Source organism: Engraulis encrasicolus, chromosome 19 (assembly GCF_034702125.1).
Source record: "Engraulis encrasicolus isolate BLACKSEA-1 chromosome 19, IST_EnEncr_1.0, whole genome shotgun sequence".
NCBI lineage: Eukaryota > Metazoa > Chordata > Actinopteri > Clupeiformes > Engraulidae > Engraulis > Engraulis encrasicolus.
The window spans coordinates 13,702,590-13,715,089 of record NC_085875.1 but is presented as its reverse complement, the minus strand read 5'-3'; the positions used below and the strand labels follow the sequence as shown (position 1 = coordinate 13,715,089).

The window sequence follows — 12,500 nt, the reverse complement described above, 5'->3', positions numbered from 1 at the left end:
AATAGTCGAGAACAGAATCCACTCCTAGCCCTCTACTCCTAGCCCTCCATCAGTATGTCAGAGCTGAAGAAATGTTTGCGGTGCAAGATGACATGTCTTCAGTCAGTCAAGGCCTAAATGATCTTTGCCTGAAATACGTGCCTTTTTAACTTCCATGACATTATCTTAACCCATTGTGTCCTGGAAACACATATACACTGCATTCAGGTCCTTGAGATTTGAGCTGTTTTACTAAAAATGTGGGTATGTCTGAATGAACACATTCTAAGGCAAAACGAGGGTCCTAGCTTTTAAATGTAACTCATTTCATGTTTGAATCTGCTTCGGAGGCTGAGACATTTAGGATTTAATAGGTAGAGGGCACCCTTTCCCAAAAAGGGCTTAGGACAAAATGGGTTAATCTTCAAAACAAAACAACCAAATGAGTGTTTTTCGGCTCTGTCACTGTGAATGAATGACATCAGCACAGGTGTGGCTCACCAAAGACTTACCTCACAGCCCCGGTGCTGCTCTCCAGTGACCTCTGACTGCATTTGTCCCTTTGCTTGTTTGTTTGTTTGTTTATTGGCGTGTTTGTTTGTCTGTTTGTGCGCCTGCCTAATCTGTGTTGACCCGTGCCCAGACCAGAGGCAGCACAGTATAGTGATGTGATGAGGGCCATGATGAAACCGGCTGCAAGCCTGGCCAGGGTTGCCAGATGAGGCTGATGATTTCCAGCCCAAAAAAATGCTCAAAACCCACCTAGAAGCACAAAATCTAGCCCGATTGTATTGATTTCTATGGTAAAAATTGGGCAGGTTTTTCTGATGAATGCCATTTTTACCCGCACACGGCCATCCTAAGCAGCCCCAATTAGCCTTTCGCAAAACCCCTCCCACAAACGGCCGCCAACCAATCCGAGCTCAGCAACGGTAACTAAGGAGTGTAGAACTTGTCGGAGGTCCGTCAAAAACCTGCGATTTTAGGGAGACATAAAACGTGTGCCTATGGCACCGTCACGGTCCGACACCATCTGAAGATTGATTAGGACCTCGTTTTTTCACTTTCCCGAAGCAAAAACCTCAAGCGGACTGATAACAGGCATGGATTAAGCAATGTAGAGGCTATTAGCTCCAGGTGATCATATTTAAAAGTATCAGGCTAACTGTGCAATCGTCTTGTTTGCTAATATAGCCCCCTTCCCCCTTGCATTTAGCTGGCAGAAAACGTACCCTAAACAAATAAGCATCGCTCAGACTTAAGGACAATATTATATGATATTATAGTATTGGATTCACTGCATTATCCCAGACAGCACGAAGCATCTTGCCGACGTTGGCTATTGGGCGGCGACATCGGCAAAACGTCGAGGCCTTTTTTGCCTTATAATCGTCATGCCAATTAGGTTGGTTTTAGATCGGCAAAATAGCGGCAGAAAAGACGGTTTCCTGCCATGGTTTGCCGATGGTTTGCCAACTTAACCCCGACATCGGCAGTACGACGCTTTGCCGATCAATTCCCTGCAGTTCCCTTCCGATGGTTTGCCAATGGTTTGCCAACATAACCCCAACCATCGGCAACGCGACGTTTTACCGAGCAATTTCCTAATGTTTCCTCCCGATGCTTTGCCAACTTAACACCGACCATCATCTGACAATGTCCCAAACACAGTTTGCCGATGGTTTGCCAACCTAACCCCGACCATCGGCAACGCGACGCTTTGCAGATCATTTGAAGACCCCAAAACCAAAAGCCAGCGCCTGCTTGCTTGCAACCTGAGCAGCGCGAGCTCTGTTTGAAATTATTTCAGTTGTCAAGGGAACAAACATTTTCCGTTTACTTTACTGGACGTCGCAGCAGTAGTATTAGCCACCACAATCGTTTTTAGTTAGGCATTACCATTATTTCTGTTGAAATGTAGGTTTCAGCATTACAAGTCAGGCTTGATTAAACATTAAATTAGGTTGCTGAAATAAATCTCTTCACCTGTCATGCTGTCTCGAATGACCTCCTCATCGAGTTTCTAATCGATATCCGACCTCACTTTTTCTTACCGTTAGCAAGTTAGCTAACGTGTCAAACGTACCCAGCAACCAGGTGAGTTTTTGTTTGGTTTTATAAGTTATAGTTTGAGATGTCACATTGTATGTAGGTCGTGTGTAGTCTAACAGCGTTTTCTATTGTAATACAAATGTAGGCATACTGCTCCCGTAATCAAGTTTCCTGCTGGAGTCGGGCTGTTGATTCTTGTCTAGCCCATGATGACTGGTTGAAAGGACATTACAAAATAGGCTACGGTATGTAACTAGGGTGACCAGACGTCCCGGTTTGACCGGGACAGTCCCGGTTTGGAGTTGTGTGTCCCAGGTCCCGAGCAAACTCTCTCGGGACACAAATATGTCCCGGTTTTGGCCACTGACTACATTACGCCATGTCTATCAGGTAAATATATGGAAAATATTACATGTTTACCTGCCACAATTAATGGCAGCCAGCGCTTGTATAGAAAGTCTCAAGGAGTCAGTTGCAATTTGTCATTCCGACCTCTAAAATTGCTTAGAATGCAGGAAATTGCATCTTAAAAATACAAATTTTCCTGGGGGAGGACCCCCAGACCCGCCCGCCAAATATTGTCCTTCAGTCACGCACGAAGTGTCCCGGTTTTAGACTACAAAAATCTGGTCACCCTATATGTAACACAACGATTTTCTTTGATGAACTTGCAATGCACAGGAAACACACACCACGTGAAGTGAGATAAAATAATATTGCATCACATTCATAGCCCTTACTATAAGTAAGTTAAAGAACTCCTGAGTTCATAGCCTTCACTGCAATGTGTTGCTCTCGTTTTCACAGTCAATTCACCACAAGTCAAAATCAGATCAACAGACAGGGACATCAGCCTTCTCTTGGGAATATGCCAGATATGCCATAACAAGAAAAATGGTAAGTCTATCACTACATAAGATCCATAACAAAATACTCTTCGTTAAATCTTAAATGTGACCTGGTGGCATTATTGCTTACATCGGGCAAAAAGCATCTTGCCAACGTTGGCAAGACGTAAGTGTGCTGTCTGGGATGATTCAAATTTTATTGGGAAACTACTAGTTGCGATGTTTAATAGCCTATGCGCCAAATGCACAGCCCACGGAGCAGCCCCCACCCTCTCTCCTTCCCGGTTTGTGTCTGTGTATGCGTCGAGTGTGACAGCCAAAAAGTAACACTGAAATGGGGCTGCGCTTGTTCCAACCTTGTTATGAAGATATTTACTGTCAACTAAAACCATTAAAATGAACAGAAGAGAGACGCCCAGTGTGACTGACTGCCCAAGAGCTGCGCAGTGTGCCCAAAGCCCGTCAAAGGTCTTGGCGGACGGCTGCAATGTCCCAGTTTACACCAAGCACTATCAAAATGTCCTGGTTACAGACATTACATCGCCATCATCAAGTTGTTGTATTTCACAGTTGAATATGGCTTCTAGTAAGCAGCGTGTGTAAGCCTATACAAGAAGTGTAGGCTACACGCATTTCCTATGAAACGCAGCCAAAACGTGTGCCTGGTTCTAAGTTTTTGACGGACGTAGCAACAATAACTAGGGGGCGTGGCTTTTGCGAAAGGTGAATTGGGCGGGAAACAGCCCAATCTGGCAACACGGCACTCATTGCCGATACTCCTGTTATAACATAGAATAAAACTGAGAAAGTGTCATATGTAAGGGTATACTGAAGAGACATAATCGTTCCCACACTGCACTGCACAGCATGTGGGAACATTTGCTCTGGACGTTGTGAGAAGAAGAACAGAGGAAAGCCATTGTGTATCACAAAGTGTTCTGTATGTGAAGTTAAACTGTGTATAATTTCTGTACAAATGTGGGGAAAGTTGCTCTGGTCTTTGTGAAAAGAAAGAAGCCGTGGTGCGTCAGCTGGCCTGTCACTTTGCTGGGGGAAGAAAGACAATCTCAAAGGCTTATTGACAGCACTGGAGCTGATGCTCCTTTGACAGCTGAACAGAAGAGAGAGTGAAAGAAGGAGCGAAAGACACAAAGAGCAAAAGAAGGAAAGAGCGAAAGAGCGAAAGAAAAGAAAGAAAGAAAGAGCAAAAGAAGGAAAGAAAGAAAGAAAGAAAGAAAGAAAGAAAGAAAGAAAGAAAGAAAGAAAGACAAAAACAGAGAAATTATAAAAGAAGAAAGCCTGCGACAGAACATGTGAGAGAAAGGAAGAGAGCGAGAGCAATAGAAAGGGAGAGAGAAAGAGAGACAGATGTAGGCTATGAGAGAGGGAGTGCATAGCATGGAGCCGCTGTCAGTCAAGTATTTGAGAAATAGAAAGAAAACAAACACTGTAGGGAAAGACAATGGAAAAAAACGTACGATAGAAAATGAGAGGAATGTGAATGCAGGTACCACATTTAGGTCTTTGTAAATAAAACAATACACATAAATATGCAGTCAAAGTGGTGATTATAACAATAAGCATGAGAACAATGTGTTATATTTATTTCTCTGTGATAGAAAGCAACATCTTCAGTAGCCAGGGCCGTATTAATGCACAGGCTAGATATGGCTCCAGCCTAGGGGCCCCCACCTGCCAATGGGCCTCCAATTGGTCAAAAGTGAGAAATTGCAGAATTATGACAAGATATATTAATCTGTCATGTTGAGTACAGTTGGTAGACGTGTTGTCCCTAATTCCTAACATGTAATTATGGCACTGGCCATGTAAATTTGTCTCAAGATTTGCCCCACATCAACTTGTAGCCTAGGGGCCCCAGGCCATCTTAATCCGGCCCTGTCAGTAGCGACGACTACTGAGACCCATGAATGGGCCAAACACCTCCGATTCAATGCATCCGGTGCCATAGACATACTGTATACCTACATGCAGCACACCCCACTGCCTGAAACGGTAGCTATTTCTTTTCTTTTTTTAAGTATTTTTTTCGGGCTTTTCAGCCTTTATTGTTTTTTGTGAGACAGGATAGTGGAGGAGAGACAGGAAGTAAGCTGGGAGAGAGAGACGGGGAAGGACCGGCAAAGGACCCGGACCGGGAATCGAACCCGGGTCGGCCAAGTGGTAAACGTGTGCCCTACCATATCAGCCACGGCAGGGCCTCGGTAGTCATTTCTATCTCCTTTGCTTCGTTAAAGGGACACTGTGTGAGATTTTTAGTTGTTTATTTCCAGAATTCATGTTGTCCATTCACTAATGTTACCTTTTTCATGAATACTTACCACCAGCATCACATTCTAAGTATTCATTATGACTTAAAAAATTACACTTTTCATACATGAAAAGGGGGATCTTCTCCATGGTCCGCCATTTTGAATTTCCAAAAATAGCCATTTTTAGCTGCAAAAATGACTGTACTTGGACCATACTAGAAAAATATTTGTTTATTACTTAGTAAACTTTCATGTAAAGATCAAATTTGGCAATGGGCAGCCCAGTTTCAATGATCAGCATAGTTGCAGTACCTTTTTTGACCATTTCCTGCACAGTGTCCCTTTAAACTTGTGAGGGTTTTTTTTCGCACACCTCAGCTGGGAGGTAGGAGGTGACCCACGGGACACTAATCAGGCAGTTTGAAAAAGATCCTGTACACTGGCCATTTCACTGTTTTCTTTCCACTGTTTAGAAGACAATGATCAATGTGAGGGACTTTTTTCAAACTACCTTCTTTGCTTCAAAACAGAACGTGTTTGACATGACAGTGAGAAAGGCTAATGGGAGATTGGAGGAGGTGAAGAGGGTCGTGACGTGACCAAGCCTGGAGTGGTCATCTGGCCTACAGGACCATGTCCTGGTGGGCAGAGTATAAAGTAGAAGTGCTGCTACAAACGTGATTACAACACTAGTAGTACAATAAAAGAAACAAGCTTACCGCACACTTATTTGAATTTTTTCTCATTTATTCAGAGCGAACAATGCGCTTCGCCTCTGGGCATCCTCAGGTTTGCTCAGCGAAAAAGTCAAATAAGTGTGTGGTAAACTTCTTTCTTTTGAAGTACTGAACACTCCTGTGTTTACCAGCATCTAGAGGCTGTGCATGGATCTTTGAACTGTTGGATTAGTAGTACAATAACACTTTATTTTAGGGATACATCTATTAGCACTAATACATACAATGTGCCTTTATAAGTAACTTGTAAGGCATGTACAAAGCAAAATCAAACATTTGTTAGGCATGTATTCGCAAATGTCTTGTTCATGCACAATAAGGGATTTATTACCAATTTAACCTTAGTAAGGACCTGGTAGGCTTTAGCATTTGCTTAGTACGTGCCTTACAAGTTACTTATGCAGGCATTAACATTGTATGTAGTGCTAATAGATGTATCCCTAAAATAAAGTGTTACCGTACAAGATTACATAGCTGTAACTACGTCATAGCTTACTACTGGTGTTGTAATTACCTCCACCAACATTTATGTTTTCGGTCGCGTTGGTTTGTCCGTCTGTCTGTTTCTCTGTTTGTCTGTCAGCAGGATGACTCAAAAACGTATAAACTTATGAAACTTTGTGGAGTTGTTGGAAATGACCAAAGGAAGTGATTACATTTTGGTGATGATCAGGATCCCGAACCTGAACCAGGATTTTTTTTAAAAAAGATTCTTCACCATTACTAGCCTACAAATCTACACGGCCCTAGTGATCTATTGAATTGAATTGTGGGACAGGGCGAATTTTGTGAATCCAGTTTCTACCTCCAAAAAGAAGGCAGAAAGACTTAAAATAAACATAGGGTGTAAGATAGTCAAATGTTCTAACAAACCAAACAGCTTCCTTGGTGGAGGTCTGCACTCTCTGAGTGCATTTCTTGCTCCTCCACAAAAAGAAGGCAGAAAGACTTAAAATAAACATAGGGTGTAAGCTAGTCAAATGTTCTAACAAACCAAACAGCTTCCTTGGTGGAGGTCTGCGGTCTCTGAGTGCATTTCTTGCTCCTCCACAGAAGGAAGGCAGGAAGACTTAAAATAAAAAATAGTGTGTAACATAGTCAAATGTTCAATCAAACAGCTTCCTTGGTGGAGGTCTGCGCTCTTTGAGTCCATTTCTTGCTCCTCCATAAAAAGAAGGCAGAAAGACTTAAAATAAAAATAGGGTGTAAGATAGTCAAATGTTCTAACAAACAGCTTCCTTGGTGGAGGTCTGCACTCTCTGAGTGCATTTCTTGTTAGATCTCTTTATCACTTCCTGCTTGCGGCCTGGCCTGACAGAACAAGCTTCAATTGAACTTGACATGCTCTCTCCCTCCCTCCCTCTCACTCACTCACTCACTCACTCGCTCGCTCACTCACTCACTCACTCACTCACTCACTCACTCACTCACTCACTCACTCACTCACTCACTCACTCACTCACTCACTCATTCACAAGGCACACTACATATTGTGTTGAATTGCCCCTGCCCCCTCACTCATTCATTCACTCATTCACTCACTCACTCACTCGCTCGCTCGCTCACTCACTCACTCACTCACTCACTCACTCACTCACTCACTCACTCACTCACTCACTCACTCACTCACTCACTCACTCACTCACTCACTCACTCACTCACTCACTCACTCACTCACGCAAAAGGCACACTACACATTGTGTTGAATTGCCCCTGCCCCTGTGTATACAGCAAACACACTGTGGGATGATCATGACACCGACAGAACCCCATCCTCCTCCTCCTCCTCCTCCGCCTCCTCCACCTCCTCCACCTCCTCCTCCTCCTCCTCCAGCGCCTCCTCCACCTCCTCCACCTCCTCTTCCTTCCCCTCCTCCTCCTTCCCCTCCTCCTCCACCTCCTCCTCCTCCTCCTCCTCCACCTCCTCCTCCTCCTCCTCCTCCTCCAGTCTGTGTGTCACTTTCATACCTTTACTGTCTTAGACAAAGGAGTCAATGAGGAGTCAATTAGATGTATGTAACAAACACAAACAGGAACGCACACATACACACGAGGAGTCAATGATATGCATGCATACTGTATCAAACACCCACTGACACACACACACACACACACACACACACACACACTGACACCTCATGAAGAAACTGTGCTCTCATTAGTGCTCTCATCAGTGCTGTGTGTGTGTGTGTGTGTGTGTGTGTGTGTGTGTGTGTGTGTGTGTGTGTGTGTGTGTGTGTGTGTGTGTGTGTGTGTGTGTGTGTGTGTGTGTGTGTGTGTGTGTGTGTGTGTGTGTGTGAGAGAGAGAGAGAGAGAGAGAGAGAGAGAGAGAGAGAGAGAGAGAGAGAGAGAGAGAGAGAGAAAGAGAGAGAAAGAGAGAGAAAGAGAGAGAGAGATTTTCCCATGGGCCCCCTACCATCAGATAACAGGAACGCTAACTGGTCCTGGAAAAGCAAAAATGCATTGAGAAACACACATGGAGGTGACAAAATACTCAACCGTATCTTCGTGTCTGCGTAAAAAGGCTTCACTGTAAGAGGGGGTTGGCACCCACTTGTTTGAATGTGTTCTGCGGTACGTATGTCATATATAGGATTTAAGCACTTGAATTGAAATACTAACCCCAACTCCGATGAAGTTGGGACGTTTGGTAAACAGTGAATAAAATCAAAATGCTATCATTTTCAAAACATTCAATCTATTCATTCGATGGAGAATAGTGAAGAGACAACATATTAAGTGTTAAAACCGAGAAAAAATATTGTTTTGGGGGACATATGTACTCATTTCTAATTTGATAAATCCAACACGTCTCAAAAGAATTGGGACGGGGACAATAAATGGCAGCAAATATCGAGGAAGACTAAAAACAAAACAAAAGACAACACTTAACAGTTAAATACATTAACCGATGAGATGATTTTATATAAAAACAGTGTTAATTCCTATCTTGGACATGATTTCACCAGCTTAAATGGTGGGTGTATTCCTTGTCATGTTTTGCAATGTTTTCCTTTCTGTAGTGCTTACAGTGTGACAGGTCTTGACCAAAAGCCCACCATTTTATCACCTGCTGGTCCTTATGATGGAGCCAAACTGTTAAAACATAGTAGAGAATGCAATTTGACCTTACTATGTGGCAGTAATCAAAGATCTCCCTTCAAAATATAATGCATGAGTGGCTTTTCATGCTGTTTAAAACCCATTTATACCATTTAGCACTGTATTTAACTTTACAGATGAGTGAGAACATCTTAACCAATTTATTTTATTTTTATTTTATTAAAGGATCCCCATTAGCTTATGCCGTAGCAGTTCGCTAGTCTTCCTGGGGTCCTATTCCAAATACATGTAACACATCACATTTCAGATTAATAACAATACAGATAAACACGCCTTGCAAAAAACAAAGAGTTTTTCAAAGATTCAAGTAAAAAAAATACAAGAAGATCTCAGAAGGTCAGCAACAAGTCTAGCAAACTGTTATAAAAAGCAATGCTGCCACATTGCTGAAAGTTCTCCTTCACACATTTAAAACAATAAAAAAAACAGACCTTACAACTTAAGATGACACCTATATCAACCATTCAAAAGATACCTTTTTAATTTCCTTTTAAAGGTTTTTTTGCCCGTGCCTTCACGGATATCCAATGGCAATTCGTTCCATGTCTTAATTGCTCTATAAAGCACAGTTCTTTTCATTGAATTCGTTTTTGGATTTGGTAGCACAATGTCACCCTTGCCTGCTTTCCTGGTGGCATATTTGTGAGCCGTGTTACAAAACACTACTTGCTGGATCAAAGACTCAGGTCTCTGCGTTTTTATTGCTTCATTAAGACATGTCGCTGTGCTTAAGGCCAGTCTCTTCTCCACGCTGAGCCATGACAGCGCAGTGTGCATCTTATGGATGCTAGTTCTAGGTGAACATCCAAGGACAAGTCTGGCAGCTCTGTTCTGAACGACTTGTAGTTTTGCCAGCTCCCTTTTTGAGGCTGAGGCCCAGACCACTGAGCAGTAATCTAGATGAGATAAAATTAAAGATTTGCAGACTTGCTCTTGGATTTTAAATGGCACATATGGTGAACATTGTCTAGTAAAGTGAATACCACTGCCCATTTTTTGAATGATTCTATCTATATGCTGTGACCAAGACAGATGGTTGTCAATGACCATGCCCAGCAATTTCAGCTTTTCAACTTGTTCAATGGGTTCTTTGGCCACATATAATTCTAACTTTGGCTTGGTAGCCAGTTTGTGTCTAGACCCAAATAAAATACTCTTAGTTTTGGATATATTCAAGACCAGCTTATTTACAGTAATCCATCCATACACCCTTTCCAATTCGTTGGATATTACCTCCCCAAGTTCATCACTAGAGTTGGCAGCACAATACATTGTTGAATCATCAGCATACATCACCAGTGTAGAATGTTTTACTACAGAGGGCAAATCATTGGTAAATATGGAGTAGAGTAATGGTCCAAGACAACTTCCTTGAGGCACACCACAAGTTATGTTATTGATATTAGATAAGCTGCCATTGTAGCAAACTCTTTGTGTTCTAGCACAGAGATAGCTCCTAATCAGGGAAATGGCATTTTGTGTGAAGCCATAGGATATAAGCTTTCCAGTCAACAACTCATGGTCTATTACATCAAAAGCAGCACTGAAATCTAACATAACAGCAGCCACTACCTTAGAGTTATCGATTTCCCTAAACCAGTCATCTGTCATTTGAGTTAGGGCAGTGCAAGTTGAATATCCTTTCCTATATGCATGTTGGTATTTGGTGGTTAATCTATTAAAATCAAAGTAATTCTGTATCTGAATATAAATTATCCTTTCCATAATTTTACTCAGCACAGGTAGTATACTTATAGGGCGACTGTTAGGTCCACTGAACGTTGATCTGGTGTCCTTAGGCAGTGGAATAATCTTACCTTCCTTCCACTGCCCAGGATACCTTCCAGTTAAAACACATCTATTTAATATATGACATATGGGCCCTGAAATGTGATTAGAAGCCAGCTTCAGTATCTTGCTATCGAGGTTGTCAGTGCCTGCTGTACCATAGGCAGGTAGGGACTCCAACAGTCTCTTGACTTCCTCCTCTTCAACACATTGAAATTTAAAACTACACTTCTTATTCTTCATAATTTCGCTAGTAATTAAGTTAAAAGTGTTGGAATCTGTGCAGTGCATATTCTGCCTTAATGTGTGAACTTTACTTGTAAAAAAGTTGTTAAAATGATTAGCAATATCTACAGGCTTTGTTAGAAATTCACCATTGGCCTCGACAAAAGGGGCACAACCATTTTTGTTTCTACCCATGATTTCATTTAAAGTATTCCAAAGCTGTTTACCATCATGTTTTGCATTACTTATTCTCTGCTTGTAGTATTCCTTCTTCTTGGCTTTGTTCAACTTGGTAACTCTATTTCTCAGTGTGCAATATGTAAGCTTGTCCTCGGCAGAGCAGGATGTGACCCACACTCTTTTAGCTTCATCCCTTTCACTCATTAACCCTTTAATCTCTTCATCAATCCAGGGGGCGCTTTTAGACTTAACTGTAAATTTCTTAATGGGAGTATGCAAATTCACAATATTCATAAAAACATTCATAAATTCTTTTAGAGAGATGTCTGGATCCTCAGCTGCATAAACACCTTTCCAATCAATTCTTCCAACATCAGCTAAAAATCTTTCTTCAATGAACCCTTTATATGATCTCTTGTATATAACTTTGGGACCTGACTTTGGTACCTTAAATTTTCTTGCTGTAGCTATAATGTTATGATCACTGAAGCCTACAGGAATAGAAATTGGCTTTGAACACAACTCTGGGCAACTGGTATACATATGATCTATACAAGTTGATGAAGTATGTCCCACAGAATTAGTGACTACTCTGGTTGGAGCAGTGACAATTTGTGTCAGGTTACATGCATTAGCCAGTGATGATAACCTTTTTTTTAAAGAACAATTAGTATCTAGCCAGTCAATATTCATATCACCTAACAGGTAGATTTCAGTCTTTGAGTCAGCAACCATGTCAATCATGTCACACATGTCGTTAAAATACTGAGAATTTGCGCTGGGAGGCCTGTAACAGCAACCAACTAAAACAGGTTTTAAGTGTGGTAGATGTATTTGTACCCACAGTGCTTCTACATTGCTGCACATAAATTCCTGACACACTTTAGAAGGAAGATGATTTTGTACGTAAATGGCCACTCCCCCTCCATGCCTGTCTCTATCATTTCTAAATAAAGAGTAACCATCTAATGCAACCACTGGATCAAGAATAAAAGAGTCCAGATGAGTCTCAGTCACTGCAAGTATATGGATGTTGTTTGCCTGTATTAGGCTATACAATTCCTGAATTTTGTTCCTTATACTGCACACATTTATGTGAGCAAAACCAATGCACTACTGCACCCGCATGCCATCATGGAGGCTGACTTTTGAAGTTAGCACTAACACAAGTTGGATGGTCCATTTTCACTGTAGCACAGGATGTGCAATGCTCTATTATTGTCAAAAAGAATGGACTTCTACAACTTCTGCTGACTTCTGTAAGCAAAGGACAGTTTCCCATGTCTTCTGGGTTTATT

At 41.9% G+C, this 12,500-nt stretch overlaps 1 protein-coding gene and 1 long non-coding RNA gene across 2 annotated transcripts in view; both read left to right on the top strand.

The window, feature by feature from the left end:
* LOC134434980 (uncharacterized) overlaps positions 1 to 12,500 on the top strand; it is a 499,130-nt gene that overhangs the window by 402,368 nt on the left and 84,262 nt on the right. The gene's annotated exons all lie outside the window — the stretch shown is intronic.
* Positions 1,293 to 2,924, top strand: LOC134470029 (uncharacterized). Its single transcript, XR_010039120.1, has 3 exons — positions 1,293 to 2,076; positions 2,177 to 2,276; positions 2,839 to 2,924. It is a non-coding gene; the product is annotated as an uncharacterized LOC134470029 (long non-coding RNA).